General features: G+C 42.1%; 1 protein-coding gene across 3 annotated transcripts in view; it reads left to right on the top strand.

Annotated features, from left to right (window-relative positions):
- Window positions 1–5,441: 5,441 nt before the first annotated feature.
- LOC130358510 (waprin-Phi1-like) overlaps window positions 5,442–19,017 on the top strand; it is a 41,969-nt gene continuing 28,393 nt past the window's right edge. Inside the window, exons 1-4 of one of the 3 annotated variants that reach the window (XM_056561849.1) lie at window positions 5,442–5,592; window positions 6,313–6,470; window positions 11,155–11,248; window positions 11,378–11,497. The gene's annotated coding sequence lies outside the window, so the exon portion shown is untranslated. The remainder of the gene's footprint in view (window positions 5,593–6,312; window positions 6,471–11,154; window positions 11,249–11,377; window positions 11,498–19,017) is intronic. The other 2 variants (XM_056561865.1, XM_056561872.1) reach the window with 2 other exon arrangements.

Genomic DNA, 19,017 nt, shown 5'->3' with positions numbered 1-19,017 from the left:
GCAATCTGATTGGTCGCTATGGGCAACTTTTCCTCTGGACAGGTTTTGAGAAATCTCCCCCATGGTGTTTTGGCTAAATGAAAGTAGGAAGTACTGGGAACATTGAAATGACATCAGGGTAGCCCAGCATACCTTGAGGCTATTAACAAGATCACATGACCCCAGGTTATCCAACCATTGCTTTGTATTATATGCAGTACAGCTTCCAGGCCAATGAGGACACAGCAGAGGGGTGATAAAGCCCCATGCACTGAATTGTGACTGCCATTTTGGTGAGAGGAAGCTGAAAGAAAGGAAAGACTACTTATCCCAGAAAGCCTTTAAAAATCCTGTAGAATTCCAAAGCAATCTTTCTCTTTATGGACCTTGCTTTGTGCACTTGGGCACAGTCATGCTGAAACAGAAAAGGGCCTACTCCAAACTGATCACATAAAGTTGGAAGCATAAAATTGTTCAAAATGTCTTGGGATGTTGAAGTATTAAGGTTTCCCATCACAGGAACTATATGGCCCAAGCCAACCCCTGAAGAACAACCCCACAGCGTTATCTCTCTTCCACTAAACTTTACAGTTGGTACTATACAGTCGGGCAGGTAACATTCTCCTGGCGTTTGCCAAACCCAGACTCATCCATCTGACAATCTATGTAAGACTTGCATGCAGCTTTCTGGGGCATGCCATAAGCTCCTGTAAAGTCACAGTTTTTGGTGATTTTAATGCCAGATGAGGTTTTGAGCTCATAATTTATTCGAGTCAGCAAAGCGTTGTTGACTTCTATCCCTATACAACCCTATCCTGTAACTATATGTGATATGCCACTTCATAGCTGAGCTATTGTGGTTCCTAAACGCTTCCACTTGCAATGGTGACATACCATGTTCACATTAAGTGAGCTGTGTAGAACAAAACCATTCTTTCATAAATCTTTGTAAAGGCAAACTACATTGGTACTGTAGGTGCACCAGAAGCCAATGATTATAAGGTGTGTCCCAATACTTTTCTCCATACATCACATATATTTGCATATGTATATATAAAGAGAGAGTTATAAGCTGGCTATGAACAATAATTACACTTTCATTAGATAAGCTTTTCTAATTATGTTTAACAAAGATGGGATGAACAGATTAGTACAGTACAACCTGCTGAATATTAAAGTGTTATCATCAAGGCTTCTCTTCATCTGATACAAATGTAACACTGGATCTCGTGAGCAACATTGTTCATGGAACTGAGTTTATCCTGCTTGTATCACAAGGCTAATTTATAGGTTCATTGCTGCATGCCTTTTGAAATAAGATTGGGGTAAGGGGACTTTTAGATTTTTGCCAGGTTTGTAACACAAAAAAGTAGCATATTTTTGTCCATCACTCAATTGTGCAAACATTTATGACTTTAAGAGAAATTATGTCACACTTAAAGGGGTACTCCGCTGCTCAGCATCTGGAACAAAATGTTCCAAATGCTTAGAGCCGCGACCGGGCTCGTGATGTCATAGCCCTGCCCCTCATGACATCACGCCCCACCCCCTCAATGCAAGTCTATGGGAGGGGGCGTGGCGACTTTAATGGCGGTAGCGGGGCATGACATCATGAGGGGCAGGGCTATGACGTCACGAGCTCCCGGCGCCGGCTCTAAGCGTTCGGAACATTTTGTTACAAATGCTGAGCAGCAGAGTACCCCTTTAACACTTTTTTAAAAAAAATATATGTGGAGCTAGATTCACACAGTGTCAATTTCAAAGTGAAGTGCCTGAGCAACTGCTAGTGTGCCTCTTAAAGGGGTACTCCGGTGCTTACACATCTTATCCCCTATCCAAAGGATAGGGGATAAGATGCCTGATCGCGGGAGTCCCGCAGCTGGGGACGCCCGGGATAATGCACGCCGCACCCCGTTTGTAATCAGTGCCCGGGTCTGATTACGGTCGACCGCAGGGCTGGCGGCGTGTGACGTCACGCCTCCGCCCCGTGTGATGTCACGCTCCGCCCCTCAATGCTAGCCTACGGGAGGGGGTGTGACAGCTATCACGCTCCCTCCCGTAGGCTTGCATTGAGGGGCGGAGCGTGACGTCACACGTCGCCGGCCCTGCGGTCGACCGTAATCAGACACAGAGCGAACACGCTCCGGGCACTGATTACAAACAGGGTGCCGCGTGCATGATGCCGGGCGTCCCCAGCGGCGGGACTCCCGCAATCAGGCATCTTATCCCCTATCCTTTGGATAGGGGATAAGATGTGTAAGCACCGGAGTACCCCTTTAAACAATCCAGCTTATCGAGAGTCAAAGTCTGTGCCTCATACTCTGGCCCAGATTGGCAAAAATTGGACCTGATATTTTAGACTATGCAGCCTTCTTTTGTTATGTTGAGTTCCGACTGCTGGATCCCTACTGATTACCTTGGATCAGGTGACCCTAGTCCTCTTTCAGATCCCTTTTCTCCCCAGACCCCTCTGTCCCCCTTCAGACATTTGTACATTGTCCAGCTTCAGTGCCTCATCCATGTTCCTTCCACTGTCCAGGGCAATTTATCAGTGAATTAAGCGACATCCAGCCAATCTCAAGGTGGGGCAATCAACTACAGCTCCAGCACTCACACCATGTGGTGGTAGGACATTTTAGTCTATTTTTGTGTTCCAGAGATCAAGGTTAATCCTGTCACTGGCATTCCTGTAGATTTAGCCTTGCTAATTTTTCCTGACCTTCTGTGACCTAACCTTCACCTGCACTGTGACCATTCTTCTGGCTGCTGACTTTGTACTACCTATCTGCTTATATGTTGCAATAAAGATAGGAAGAATTTGAACATCCCTTTGTGTGTGCTAGATCTTGATTCATCTCTTATCTGTTGATGTACATCATGGACCTCTCTGTCTTGTACATTTGATGACCCAAGAGATATGTAGCTAGCTGCTGTGGCCAAGTCTAAATTTGTAGCAATTCTAGTTAACCTCTTCTTTGCTACATTGACTTTGTACTACACTGCTGTCTAGGTTTAAACCACTGCCTGTTTCCTCATGTTGAATTTGCCTTCTGGTTTTGTATCACACTACTCTCTAGGTTTCACCAACAGCTTTTCTTAACTCTGTCTTGGCCTTTATTACTTTGTACCTTCCTTTCATGCCTGTTTGTTATTGACCTGGTTTGTATGACAATTCTGCCTACTCTGATGCCCCTGCATGTAGTCCAGTGTAGGGACCATTTCCCAGTTGGAGTCCGCTGTTTATGTCAATATTGTCAAAGTTGTTAGGAAAGGAATTTGGGATAAAGTGATAAGTTGCACTCTTACCCTAACCCAGATGTGACAGCCAGATGGAATAAACAAGCTGTTTGTGTGAATTTTAAATCATGAGGAGAGTGTGTCCCTGTAGTTCTCAAGGTTCATACCACTGTGGCTTTAGGGCTCTTTCACCTAGTGTCGGCCCAAGAACTGTATATAGGGTGATTTGCTGCCTATAGATCGATGTCCTTTTAACACTGCTAATTATCATTTAACAAGCGTTCCACTGAACCATATGAGGGCTTTGTTTTTGCAGGACCAATTTGTACTTTGTAATTCCTTTGTTGCTTTTTCCATAACATATGCTCCAAAACAAAAAAATGTTATGAGGTAAAATTGAAAAGAAAAAGCAATTTAGCAAATTAGTTTTTATTTTATTTTTTACGTTATTCATTGTCAAACAAACATGTTATCCTTATACTTTAAGTTGGCACTATTAAAGCAATACCCAATTTGTATAGTTTGCATCATGTTTTAATAACTTTCAAAAACTCTTTTTTATTTTTTTGTTAACCGGGCTGTATGAGGGCTCATTTTTTTTGTGCCATGATCTGTAGTTTTAATCAGTACCATTGTGGTATTGATCAGACATTTTTGATAACTTTGTACTTAATTTTTCTGTGGTATGATGTGATAGAGTTTTTTTTTTCTTCGTTTTTTTTTCTTTGTTTTTTTTTTTTTCTTCGTTTTTTTTTATACCCAAGAAGAACATTCCACTGAGCAACCTCATGGGAAAAAGATCCAGCACTCCGGGTGTAGAAAAATATAAAAATTATCTTTTATTCCATGTCCATAAAATTGTTCAGATGAACCACAACATTAAAATCCAACGCATTTCAACAATCCTTTATCAAGGTACTCAAAGATTACAACCTAGGTAGCGAATAAATATACTATATCTGACATGGTACAGCCTACATCTGCTAGAAACCCCACCTACCAAAATCATTCAGCAGCTATTAGTTAACCCCTATTATACCACTACTATCCAGGCTGCAGAAATAGAGAAAACGCTACATGTGCATAATGCTCTACTATTTAATGACTTATTTCATATGATGACCATACATGGAAAAACATATTATACACTTCACATTATTAACAATCCTAGACCTCGCATATAACAACAACCTACAACTCTATATTAAAAAAAGGTATATACATTTGAAAACCTGTAATAAATGGGTGAACAACAACAAAAGAGGCTAAGATATTATGAAAGCAACAAAGGTATGCCCCTGACAGAAAACACTACATATAGAGTAGCAACTAGTCTTAAAGGGGGTGCTCTGGTATTATAGCCTTATGCACATGTAGCGTTTTCTCTATTTTTGCAGCTTGTTTCCCCAAGATGGAAGTAGTGGTATACTAGGGGTTAACTAATAGCTGCTGATGATAGTAGGTGGAGTTTCTAGCGGATGTAGGACATACCATGTTAGATATAGTATATTTATTTGTTACCTAGGTTTTAATCTTTAAGCACCTTGATAAAGGATTGTCGGAACGCGTTGGATATGCTTTCACACAAAGGCTGTGCGTAATCCCGTGCACCTAAAGTGTAGGATGCGGAGGAGAAAGACCAGAAGATGTACGGTGAGCTGTATTTTTTTTATTTTCTATTCTTGTATTTTTTATTTTATGTTTATGACATTCACTGTACAGGATATATTATGTTATATTTTAATAGTTCGGACAATTATGCATGTGAGGATACCAAATATGTTTATTTTTATTATGTTTACATATTTTTATATGGAATTTGAGAAAAAGGGGGTGATTTAAAGTTTTAATATGGAAGAGGTTAATGTATTTGGGTTACATTTTTGTAAAACCCTTTGACTACCTCTGCCGTGGATTGCACGGCAGTGTGCATGAAGTTGCTCGCTGCAGAGCCATACATTTACAGCGCATGTCCGTAAGGATTAAATGGATCCATAGCCTCATCCTGGGTTGAAAGTGTGGATGCCATATTTCATACCCTCTGCAGAGCAGATACTTAGGGGGAGATTTATCAATACCTGTGCAAAGGAAAAATTGACCAGTTGCCCATAGCAACCAATCAGATCGCTTCTTTCATTTTGCAGAGGCCTTGTTAAAAATGAAAGAAGTAATCTGATTGGTTGCTATGGGCAACTGGGCAACTTTTCCTCTGGACAAGTTTTGATAACTCTCCCCTACAGTCTTTACCATCTACTGTAGTTTCTTCAGACACTATAGGCTTCTTTGTCTCTGACTTTTCTTTTGGTAGAAAAGTTTTGCAATTGGTGGTCACTCCCTAAGAATATCTCTTCTATTATTTTTTGATAATATTTAATGGTACATGTTATAGCCAAATCTCATATATAGAACAATAGAAGTACAGTTCAGGGGTTAGTATAGAATCACAACATCCTTGTATTTATACATGACCAAGGAACTCCTTTGTGACTATTATCATTGCTATATCTTCTCACTCCCATTCTATAACATATGAGTGTTTAGATTGGTGACTAACATGTCATAAAGTCGAGCGGATTGTACATATTATTTTAATCACTATGCCTATACCTTCCTAGTCCCTGTTCCACACCCTTTCTCAGGAGATGGGAGATTGTCACTTAGTAGCATGACTATCCAAACTAAACTTAAAATGCTAATATACCTGTAAATGTCTTTGCTGATTTAATGTGAAGCTTTAACAACACGTTATTTATCCAGGACATTTTCTATTGTCCGCAGAATTTCAATCCGATGCCCTCCAGACCACTCTCAGAATAATCTTGCAATGTAGACTGTCATAAAAATTGTGGAGGATTTTTCATAACCTTGTGTATTATCACTGCAGAGACCCATATTTTTGTACCATTTCATTGGCAGTTTATAGCAACAATATATGCAATATATGCAGTATAATATATTTAATCCCTAAAAGTTTTTAGCTACATTTAGCAGCTAAAATGCAGCTGAAATGCAGCATCATTTTTAAAATAGTTTAAATAATTTGCTTATCCTGTTCTTATTACTGAGAAACACTAAAACATAACTTTTATTTTACAGGATTCTATAAAAACATTCAATCAAAAGACCACCAAATACAAAATGAATTTATGGCCGCACCAAAACGAAATAGCAAGTGAATGTACTACCAAATCAGATACCACAACAACAAAAACTTTTACAAAGAAATATGCTTACAGGGAAGGAACAGGATAGAGGTAGGGTAAGGGGAGGGCCCCCTGACAAATATTGCATATTTTTTAACCTGTTCTTACTCCTTAAATCCTTAATGTAAGGCCTCATTCACATTTAGTTTTCAGCTGAATATCAGTATACATCAATATACTGTACCAGCATTAAGTATGCCAATGTAATGGCATATGTTTCACTAAACTCTTACTTTGATTCTGGAATCTACTCTTAACATACACTGGTGACGTAGCCTGAAAAAGAGATACAAACGGGGCCAAACTTATTCATAACTAAAAGTTTCATTCTTGTTTTTTTTAAAGGGGTATTCCACCCATAGACATCTTATCCCCTATCAAAAGCATGGGGGATACAAAAGCTGGGACCCCCCACGATCTCCAAGCAGCACTTGGCATTCTCTACCGGGCTGCTGCTCCAGTCTCGGAAACCTCTGTGTTTCCGGAACTGGAGACATGACGTCACGCCACACCCTATCGTGACATCACACCACGTCCCCTCCATTCATGTCTATGGGAGGGGGCGTGACGACCTGAATAGGGGATGCAATGTATATGGCTGGAATACCCCTTTAACCTCTTAAGGGACGTCCCCGCACTCTGGGCTTTTAGGACCCAGGAGGTCCCCGTACGTCCTGGCGTTTTCCGGTCTCTGCCGCTCGCCGGGCAGAGATCGGAACCGGATGCCTGCTGAAATCCTTCAGCAGGCATCCAGGGCAAACGCCGAGGGGGGCCATGTAGGCCCCCCATGTCGCCGATCGCCGCAAATCGCAAGGGAAATCGTCCTTGCGATCTGCGGCGATACCGGGCTGATCGGGTCTCTGGGACCCGACCACCCAGTAATTTCGCATGATCCCGGCTGTCACAGACAGCCAGGACCATGCTAAAGTTAACCGACCAATCGCAGGAGGGGGGGGGGGGGTTACTTCCTCCCGTCCTGCCCGGCCCCTTGAAGTCCGGAGAGGACGGGAGGAAGACCGGAGGACGCGGCGGGGGACGGGGGAGTGCTGGGGACCAGCCCCGGTACTTACTTCGTCCCTGAAGACCCGGATCCAGACGATGAAGGCGGCGGCGACAGGTGAGTTGATCTTCAGCCGCGGTCAGGCCCTTTACAGCAATGCACGTCGCCGTAAAGCAACATGCATTGCTGTATTGGGACCCTGTATACTACAACTCCCAGCATGCCCAGACAGCCCTTGGCGTCTGGGCATGCTGGGAGTTGCAGTTTTGCAACTTCTGGAGGTCCACAGTTTTTGGACCACTGTGCCCTTCCAGATGTTGCAAAACTACACATCCTCAGCATGCCCTTACTGTCCAGGCATGCTGGGAGTTGTAGTTCTGTAACATCTGGCCCTTCAGATGTTTCAGAACTACAACTCCCAGCATGCCTGGACAGTTTTGGCATACTGGGAGTTGTAGTTTTGCAACAGCTGGAGGCACACTGGTTGGGAAACATTGTTTCCTAACTCAGTGTTTCCCAACCCGTGTGCCTCCAGCTGTTGCAAAACTATAACTACCAGCATGCACTGAGACTGTGTATGCTGGGAGTTGTAGTTTTTCAACAGCTGGAGGTCCCCCCCCCCTGTGAATGTACAGGGTACATTCACATGGGCAGGGGGCTTACAGTGAGTATCGGGCTGCAAGTTTGCAATGCAGCAAATTTTGCGCGGCAGCTCAAACTCGCAGCGGGAAACTTGCTGTAACCCCCACCCGTGTGACTGTACCCTAAAAACACTACACTTCACTACACTAACACAAAAATAAAATAAAAAGTAAAAAACACTACATATACACATACCCCTACACAGCCCCCCTCCACTCCCCAATAAAAATGAAAAACTTCTGGTACACCACTGTTTTCAAAATGGAGCCTCCAGATGTTGCAAAACAACAACTCCCAGTATTGCCGGACAGCCGTTGACTGTCCAGGCATACTGGGAGGCACCCTGTTTGGTAATCACTGGCGTAGAATACCCCTATGTCCACCCCTATGCAAATCCCTAATTCAGGCCTCAAATGCACATGGCGCTCTCACTTCGGAGCCCTGTCGTATTTCAAGGCAACAGTTTAGGGTCACATATGGGGTATCGCCGTACTCGGGAGAAATCGCCTAACAAATTTTGGGGGGCTTTTTCTCCTTTCACCCGTTATGAAAAGGTGAAGTTGGGGTCTACACCAGCATGTTAGTGTAAAAAAATAAACTTTTTACAATAACATGCTGGTGTTGCCCTATACTTTTCATTTTGACAAGAGGTAAAGGGGAAAAAAGCCCCCCAAAATTTGTAACGCAATTTCTCCCGAGTACGGAGATACCACATATGTGGGCGCAAAGTGCTCTGGGGGCGCACAACAAGGCCCAGAAGGGAGAGTGCGCCATGTACATTTGAGGTGATTTGCACAGGGGTGGCTGATTGTTACAGCGGTTTTGACAAACGCAAAAAAAACTAAACCCCACATGTGACCCCATTTCGGAAACTACACCCCTCACGGAATGTAATGAGGGGTGCAGTGAGAATTTACACCCCACAGGTGTCTGACAGATCTTTGGAACAGTGGGCTGTGCAAATTAAAAATGTTGTACAGCCCACTGTTCCAAAGATATGACAGACACCAGTGGGGGTAAATGCTCAATTTACGCCTTGTTACATTCATCAAGGGGTCTAGTTTCCAAAATGGTATGCCATGTGTGGGTTATTTTGCTGTCCTGGCACCATATGGGCTTCCTAAATGCGACATGCCCCCGACCAAAATTTGCTCTCAAAAAGCCAAATATGACTCCTTCTCTTCTGAGCATTGTAGTTCGCCCGTAGTGCACTTCAAGTCAACTTATGGGGTACCTCCATACTCAGAAGAGATGGGGTTACAATGTTTGGGGGGTATTTTCTGCTACTAACCCTTGCAAAAATGGGAAATTTGGGGGGGAAACACACCTTTTAGTGATTTTTTTTTTTTTTTTACATATGCAAAAGTCGTGAAACCCCTGTGGGGTATTAAGGCTTACTTTACCCCTTGTTACGTTCCTCAAGGGGTCTAGTTTCCAAAATGGTATGTCATGTGTTTTTTTTTTGCTGTCCTGGCACCATAGGGGATTCCTAAATGCGACATGCCCCCGAGCAAAATTTGCTCTCAAAAAGCCAAATATGACTCCTTCTTTTCTGAGCATTGTAGTTCACCCATAGTACACCTCAATTCAACTTATGGGGTACCTTCATACTCAGAAGAGATGGGGTTACAATGTTTGGGGAGTATTTTCTGCTATTAACCCTTGCAAAAATGTGAAATTTGGGGGGAAACACACATTTTAGTGAAATTATTTTTAAAAATTTTTTACATATGCAAAAGTCGTGAAACCCCTGTGGGGTATTAAGGCTCACTTAAATCCTTGTTACGTTCCTCAAGGGGTCTAGTTTCCAAAATGGTATGCCATGTGGGGGATTTTTGCTGTTCTGGCACCATAGGGGCTTCCTAAATGCAACATGCCCCCCAAAAACCATTTAAAAAAAACGTACTCTCCAAAATCCCCTTGTCGCTCCTTCGCTTCTGAGCCCTCTCCTGCGCCCGCCGAACACTTTACATAGACATATGAGGTATGTCCTTACTCGAGAGAAATTGGGCTACAAATTGAAGTATACATTTTCTCCTTTTTTCCCCTTGTAAAAATTCAAAAATTGGGTCTACAAGAACATGCAAGTGTAAAAAATGGAGATTGTGAATTTTCTCCTTCACTTTGCTGTTATTCCTGTGAAACACCTAAAGGGTTAAAACGCTGACTGAATGTCATTTTGAATACTTTGGGGGGTGCAGTTTTTATAATGGGGTCATTTGTGGGGTATTTCTAATATGAAGACCCTTCAAATCCACTTCAAACCTGAACTGGTCCCTGAAAAATTGTGAGTTTGGAAATTTTGTGAAAAATCGGAAATTTGCTGCTGAACTTTGAAGCCCTCTGGTGTCTTCCAAAAGTAAAAACATGTAAATTTTATGATGCACACATAAAGTAGACATGTATATGTGAATTTAAAAAAATTATTTGGAATATCCATTTTCCTTACAAGCAGAGAGCTTCAAAGTTAGAAAAATGCAAAATTTTCACATTTTTCATCAAATTTTGGGATTTTTCACCAAGAAAGGATGCAAGATACCACAAAATTTTACCACTATGTTAAAGTAGAATATGTCACGAAAAAACAATCTCGGAATCAGAATGATAACTAAAAGCATTCCAGAGTTATTAATGTTTAAAGTGACAGTGATAAGATGTGCAAAAAATGGCCGGGTCCTGAGGTGTAAAATGGCTGGGTCCTTAAGGGGTTAAAGGGGCTCTCCAAAGATTCCCTTTAAGCAGAGCACAGTGCATTATGGGAGCTCATCAGCTCATATGCTTTCTAAATCATCTAGCAGATATGTATAAAATGAGATATCTGGAGTTTCACTACAAAAAAAAACAGTCGTACAAGGTTTTTCCACTTTAGTCATTTATGGCATATGTCATGTTATCCTGTAGTTTACAAAGTAAATTACCGCTAAAACAAGTTACATTTAATGTCGAATGTATTTGCATGTTCCCTTATAAATACATGGATATATTTGGTATCCTTATGTATGCTTTTAATTACTTCTGAATTCTCTATAGATTTCAGCTTGAGATCAAATCAACATTGTATAATTGCACTGCTTATTTGTTTTTCCGTTTAAGTTCTTAAATATGTAGTTTGTGAAATTCCTATGGATCGTCTGTAGACATAGCGGATTAGCATAGACATCGCTCTACGTCATTTGAGAAATTGCTGGTGAGTACTTTTAATAGATGTATTCTTCCCTTGAGAGTGAAAGTCTTATGAGAAACCTTCTGTGATCAAATGCAATATTTCTTATTTTCAGCTTGCAACAAACTATAGCGTGTTTTAATCTACCAACAGGTCTAGTGTTGCCGGAATTTAATATGGTTCACACCTTATGTCAGACGTGGAATGAAAATCAAAATTCCTTTGCTTCAAAATATTGAGGTCTCATACTCGGACAGATTCCATTGCTCCAGGGTAAAGCAGAGACTTTCCCTTATATGTCTTATTTGTGGAGTAACTCATCCTTATTATGCTATTTCTGTAAACAGTAATGTAAAAGAAAGCAGACAGCAGACAAGTTGGCATAGTAGGCACATTACCTCAGGCACCATTTTATTTGGGGAGTTGACAAATGCCAAATGCACAGTTTTCTGGACACTATGTATTGCAACTATCCATAGTTAAGAAATATGTCGACTAATGCAATCTGTGATCAAGTGTTAACCAAAGTAGAAAGATCTAAAGAGAAGAATTAGATTTCCCAAATGAATGCTTGTTTACATGTGCATATTTTTTCTGTCTAGTTTTGCCAAATAAGGGATTGAGTTAGTCCTAATAGGGGAAAAAAAGGAAAACCTTCCTCAAAACAATTCTTATTCACCTTGCCTGTTTTCAGCACCTCACCTTCAATGAGTACTTCAAAAAAAATAACATATATTAAAATAGATTTAACTGTTTTAGTTACAAAGATTTGATTAATATTTGTTATAACAAAAAAATTATATATACACACACACATACATTGGTCCCTCAAGTTACTATATTAATTGGTTCCAGTACGACCATTGTATGGTGAAATCATTGTATGCTGAGACCAAAACTCTATGGAAACCTGGTAATTGGTTCTAAAGGCACCAAAATATCATCCAAAAATAGGAAAAAGTGAGAATTAAAGAAAAATAAGTGGATAACTAATATAGATAAAGCAATTCCTTACATATAAAAGTAAGACAGAGCTCCTGGGAGCTGTAAATCACTGTCTATGTCAGTGTTTCCCAAGCAGGGAGCCTGCAGCTGTTGCAAAACTACAACTCCCAGCATGCCCGGACAGCCAAAGGCCAAAGCCAAAAGCACCGGAGAACCCCTTTAATGTCCATTCTCCACATATGTTGTTTTAACCCCTGCATATTTTGTGAAATAGAACGTGTGTTTTCTCCTTGTGAGCTCAGAAATGCTTATGACTTGATAAAGGGAGGAATCCCGAAAGTTTGTCTCTACAAAATCTTGTTAGTCCAATAAAAAAGGTATTACAAGATATTGCAACTACCGATGATTTAGCATTTTATACATATATATATATATATATATATATATATATATATGACCTAAAAAAGAGTCCACATGCAGACAACACAGTAGACAAAGACAAAAAAACTGGGGCTCCCAGATGTTATAGTAAAAGAAAACAGATCCCCCCTTATATAGATGGAGGCCAGGTAGGATAGGTTGGGGCAGAATCAGTAATAAGTGTACTGTATGAAGAAGCACATGGCTGGGACAGGACTAGGCAACAGAAGGAAGTACAGGAGGAAGAGAGTGGGTATATAGAACACAGAGCTGAGGCAGTAAGAGGGGGGAGTGCTAATGGGGACCTGATGCTGGAGGCAGTAGTGACCACAGACGGAGAGCTGGGAGAGCACAGCCCGATCCAGAAGTGGTAAGAGAAGGAGTGCAGACATGTGTCTCCTGCTGGCATGACATAATTATTGGAATTCTCAACACAATGTTATTTTTCAAAAATATGATTAGTATCGTAGTAAGAAGCAGAGAAAGGTGTGGTTTAAGTAAGTTTTTGACCCATTAAAAGGGTTCTCTCCGCACAAGAACACAGCTTCACCGGTAAATTGGGTAACGCATGCAAAAGAGAATTGTGACATAAATCTTCCCCAGATGGGAGGCACACATATTGAACTATTGCAAAAGACTGTTAACAAATAAAACTAAAGGTGCTGCTGTCAATTTTAAAAGGGTACTCGGGTGGGGGGGAAAAATTAAAAATAAATATCAACTGGTGCCACAAAGTTAAATAGATTTGTAAATTACTTCCTGTTTGTTAATCCTTCCAGTACTTATCAGCTGCTGTATGCTCCACCGGACGTTGTATTTCTTTCTGGAGTTCTTTTCTGTCTGAACACAGTGCTTTGGGCTGACACCTCTGTCTGTATCAGGAACTGTCCAGAGCAGGAGAGGTTTGCTATGGGGATTTGCTTGTACTCTGGATAGTTTTTTTTACATGGACAGAGGTGTCAGCAGAGAGCACTGTGGTCAGACTGAAAAGAATTCCAGAAAGAAATACAACTTCCTCTGGAGCATACAACAGCTGATAAGTACTGGAAGGATTAAGATTTTTAAATATAAGTTAACTTTCTGGCACCAGCTGATTTAAAAAAAAAAATTCCACCGGTGTACCCCTTTAAAGTATCTCAGGCCAGTGCTTTAAAACCTATGAACTCTGATTCACAGTCTCTTAGTTAGGCCGTAGTTCTGAGTAGTGAAAATCTTACTAATTTCTGCATGGCAGCAGGGGAAAGCCTTCTTCCGTTACACACCAACACCAGACCTCCTGACCATGAGCAGTCTGGGCTTGTCACTCCTGAAATACTACACAGAAGAGTGATCATTCAGTACAGGATCATATGTGGCATAAACAGATGTGTTAGTGACTCAAGCCAGGGTTCCAAGGTTCCCAGAGTACCTCCATCCCAAGCAAGAAGTTACTTGAACTATATTAATGCTATGGCTACCTTATCAATATCCAACACAGCAATGAAAGCCCATGATCCATAAGTGTTAGTAAGAGTTTCCAGGTCACTTTGCACTCCCCTTCGATCATGAAGTGAAATTTGAATCAGCACATTAAAGTGTACCTTTATTTTTGTTTATTTTTGGGTTAAAAAAGCTGTCCCTGCTGCTATTTCCTGTGTGTGTCTGTGCTAAGACAGAAGATAGGAAGAGCGGGCAGAACAAGCAGGCCTCTGTGCAGGCTCCTGGCTTGTCAATCAGCCTGCTGTGTGAGCCAGAAGTGTGTCACAGAGCCTCACTGAACAGAGCCCTGCTTGTTCTCACTGCAGAGTCCTGCTTGTCCTCAGTGCCCAGAGCCCTGCTTGTCCTCAGTGCCCAGAGCCCTGCTTGTCCTCAGTGCCCAGAGCCCTGCTTGTCATCAGTGTACAGAGCCCTGCTTGTCCTCAGTGTACAGAGCCCTGCTTGTCCTCAGTGCCCAGAGCTCTGCTTGTCCTCACTGCACAGAGCCCTGCTTATCCTCAGTGTACAGAACCCTGCTTGTCCTCAGTGTACAGATCCCTGCTTGTCCTCAGTGTAAAGAGCCCTGCTTGTCCTCAATGTACAGAGCCCTGCATGTCCTCAGTGCCCAGAGCCCTGCGATGTCCTCAGTGCCCAGAGCCCTGCTTGTCCTGAGTGTACAGAGCCCTGCTTGTCCTCAGTGCAGAGAGCCCTGCTTGTCCTCAGTGCACAGAGCCCTGCTTATCCTCAGTGCACAAAGCCCTGCTTGTCCTCAGTGTACAGAGCCCTGCTTGTCCTCAGTTTACAGAGCCCTGCTTGTCCTCAGTGCAGAGAGCCCTGCTTGTCCTCGTTACACAGAGCCCGGCTTGTCCTCATTGTACAGAGCCCTGCTTGTCCTCGTTACACGGAGCCCTGCTTGTCCACGTTACAGCGCCCTGCTTGTCCTCAGTGTACAGAGCCCTGCTTGTCCTCAGTGCACAGAGCCCTGTGATGTCCTCAGTGCCCAGAGCCCTGCGATGTCCTCAGTGTCCAGAGCTCTGCTTGTCCTCGTTACACGGAGCCCTGCTTGTCCTCGTTACACGGAGCCCTGCTTGTCCCCGTTACAGCGCCCTGCTTGTCCTCAGTGCACAGAGCCCTGCCTGTCCTCGTTACACAGAGCCCTGCTTTTCCTCATTACACGGAGACCTGCTTGTCTTTGTTACACGGAACCCTGCTTGTCCTCATTACAAAGCCCTGCTTGTCCTCAGTGTAGAGAGACCTGCTTGTCCTCAGTGTACAGAGCTCTGCTTGTCCTCAATGTACAGAGCCCTGCTTGTCCTCAGTGTACAGAATCCTGCTTGTCCTCATTACACAGAGCCCTGCTCGTCCTCAGTGTATAGAGCCTTGCTTGTCCTTGTAACACAGAGCCCTGCATGTCCCCAGTGCACAGAGCCCGGCTTGTCCTCAGTTTACAGAGCCCTGCTTGTCCTCAGTGTACAGATCCCTGCTTGTCCTCAGTGCAGAGAGCCCTGCTTGTCCTCAGTGCAGTGAGCCCTGCTTGTCCTCAGTGTAAAGAGCCCTGCTTGTCCTCAGTGCAGTGAGCCCTGCTTGTTCTCAGTGCATAGAACCCTTCTTGTCCTCAGTGCTTGTCCACCCACACTTCCTGTATTTGGTCTCCTCACAGAGACACACAGGTAATAATTGCAGAGACAAAAATATCCACATTTTTTTAACAAATGTATATTGCAAATATACCTATAATAATATTTTCTACATTATATAAAAGGTTTTTGAAAATGACAGGGTACATTTTTAGTCTTGTTATGTTTTATAGCTTATATGTGTGCTTATGTTGCATACTATGTACAATATTTATGCCTGCATTATTATTTTCATAGATAAGAATACTATTGGTGCTCAAAGTCTAAAAATATGGGGGACGCAATGTGTAAAATATTACTTAAGTCTATTGTAAAAATAAAAGCATTTTAAAAGCATTATTTATAAAAAAAAAAATTTAAACCTACATAATCTTTTATATATTGTGCCCCTAAATTTTGTGTAGACCTTGATCCTTAATAGTTTTCTTATCTTTTTATCTATTCTTAAGACCTAGTAATAGGTATAGTTTTTTTTGGGGGGAGCCTACCTATATTGTTGTTGTTATTTTTATAGTTTATAATATTTATTATATACTGTTATGTTTCACAGTTAACGTAAAATCTGTCATAAGTGTCACCTGCACTAACCTGTTGGCACAGACAGGTAGAGCAGATGACACTGATGACAACGGTACTTACTTTGTCCAGTTCTATACTGTGGTGCTCCGGCAATCCTCTTCGGTATCTTCAGCTTTGGGCCTGACTTGGAGCATGAGCGGAGCTTAGTGACATCACCACTGTTATTCTCTGCTTGGTCCCGCTGCTAGCAAACAGCAGCGGTGACGTCACAAAGCTCTGCCCATGCTCCAATTCGGGCCTGGAGCTGAAGATACCAAAGAGGATTGCCATAGAACCACAGCACAAAAGAGCCCAGGTAAGTACCATTGTCATCAGTGTCACCTGAACCACCTGCCTGTACCGACAGGTTATTTCAGGTGATACTGATGACAGATTTAAAATAGTGTGTGGTAGAGGGTGTGATGCAAAGGGCAGATGGAATTACCCTAGGGGCAGATGGCATTAACCCATTGTATTTGTGACGCTAGGGCGTGGTTTATCCTCAATACCACCTTAAGGTATACCGCTGGATCCTTTGCTAGGTACTGGGGCAATAATGACTCCGACGTCAAGTTACTGATAACGGTAGGTTTACTGAGGTTGGACAGATGGAAAAGGCTGTACAGTTCAGCCAGGCCCACGGAGGTGACAAGTGACTCTTGCCACCAGGCTTGCTGGGACATGTAATAGATATGGTTACTTTAATGCAGGCCACGTTGACTTGACAATTGGTGACTGTGACTGACTTGACTTGACTGATGACTGACAATACTGAGACTGGGACTTACTTGTAGCTGCTTGTGGCTGCAGACTGGACTTGAGGCCTCCTATGACTCTGGACATTCTCTAGGACTCGACTTGACCTCAGCAAAGACTTGTAAGGAAAAAGAGCGAGCTAGCTCCTCCCAGGGCTTATATGGGGGAGACTAGCAGGGAGCCCATAGGTCACCCCTGGGATCACCTGTTCACTGGTACCTCCTGGGTAACAATCACATGACAAGTCACATGGTAAACAGTCTTAAAATGACAATGCTTTCTGAACACATTTCATGGTATAATACATTAGAAACATATTTACATGGGGGACAGATGCAAGGGAGCCCAGGGGACACTGTAGGGAGGCTGCCTGACAGGTAACACCTCCCGTACTGGGCCACCACAAGTGCAACACCCTGTCCTACTCCCTTTAAATGGAAATTTAATGTGAGCAAAAATAACATATATTATTATTACATTAAGAGATCAACACCTTGTTTTTGTTACCAAATACATGGGAGTAATTGTTAAAGGTTTCCTGTATACAGTAGGCACCCTGCATCCATTATGCTACATAATGGGATATAGTTTGCAAAACTGAAAATAGTATAAATTATGTATTGTCTCTAAGTTCTAAACCTGGACATATAAAAGTATAAATAATATTTATTTTTGTTTTACAAGCCTAACACTTCTTTATTCCTGTAAAAGATAAAATTAGGAATGGCTTGGAAATGGCCAGAGTGCACCAAATAACTTATTTATATAATACATTTTACTTAAAGGAAAACTGTCATCAAGTGTGTAGTGAGGGTGACAACCATGCTTACCTGTCCCCATTCCATGGTTGCATTGTCTCACTATCTTGCTCCGGGCATGGGGTATAGGAGCTTTCTGACATCCGGAAAGTAGAGAAACAGCAGCGGTAACGCCAGGAAGCTCCACCCATGCCACCAGATTGCCACAAAGTAGATGACATGGAGCAAGATAGCGAGAAACACAGGGACTACGGATCAGGGACAGGTAAGTATGGTTGACATCAGTGTCACCTACAATACCCACCAACAGGTTAGTGCAGGTAATACTGATGACCGTTTCCCTTTAATAACCTGGGGATGGGAGCACAGGAAATAAAAAGGTAAACTGCATTGGAATCGGCATCATCCACACTATTAGCCTGTACCCATAGATTAGTGTGGATTATGCTGGTAACAGATTACCTTTTAATGGTGGCACAGCTCCAAGGTGGAGAGCCCCAGTCAACTCTCTGATAGCCTGGCTGTTGTCATACAGACAGTGTCTGGGCCTGTAGGCGGACAGCAGACAGGACACTGACGGGCAAGGCTAGCTTCAACCGAAAAAAAAAGTTTAGCTAGATCCCTTTAGTGTGCTAAACTTGACAATTAGAATAGTACCTTTGCAAATTACTCTGGGTGTCAGGTTGGGTTGGAGAGTATTCCTGGAAAACCCCTTTAACTGCTTCTCTCTAGGGTTCTTTCTAGTCGCACATGAAAACATATAATGTGTCGGCAGATAAGAACTATTTTGGCCCATCTAGCCCTTTCTTGTATGAAGGATAGCCTTATCCCCTACTATGCTATATATAAGATAATATGAAGGCAAACCAGAGATTTACCACAGCACACTGCTAGCGCTAAGATATGCAGTACAGTATGTGAAATATAACATTTAGAAACAATGTTTTACATTGCAATACTGCTATACAGAAAAATAACGTTTTTTTTTGATTAGTTGCATATAGTTTAGCAGGAATATTTATCCTGTTATGGCTATTTTTACGATTCTCTGTTTTACTTTTTCCTGCTGTTTAACAGATCATGATATGCACAGCATGCCCAAATAAATCCTTTTTCACAATTTTCAGCATGACCAAAGATTCACACTGCAATCAAAATATTCATGTTTTAAAGCCTGATTGAAGCATAGTGTTTTCTTTTTTATATAACCTGCTTAAGGTAAACAATCTTCTAAATTGCATATGGATCCGCTATTATAAACTCT

This window comes from Hyla sarda, chromosome 1 (assembly GCF_029499605.1).
Source record: "Hyla sarda isolate aHylSar1 chromosome 1, aHylSar1.hap1, whole genome shotgun sequence".
Lineage (NCBI taxonomy): Eukaryota > Metazoa > Chordata > Amphibia > Anura > Hylidae > Hyla > Hyla sarda.
The sequence above is the reverse complement of the archived record's forward strand: the minus strand, read 5'-3'. Positions and strand labels throughout refer to the sequence as shown.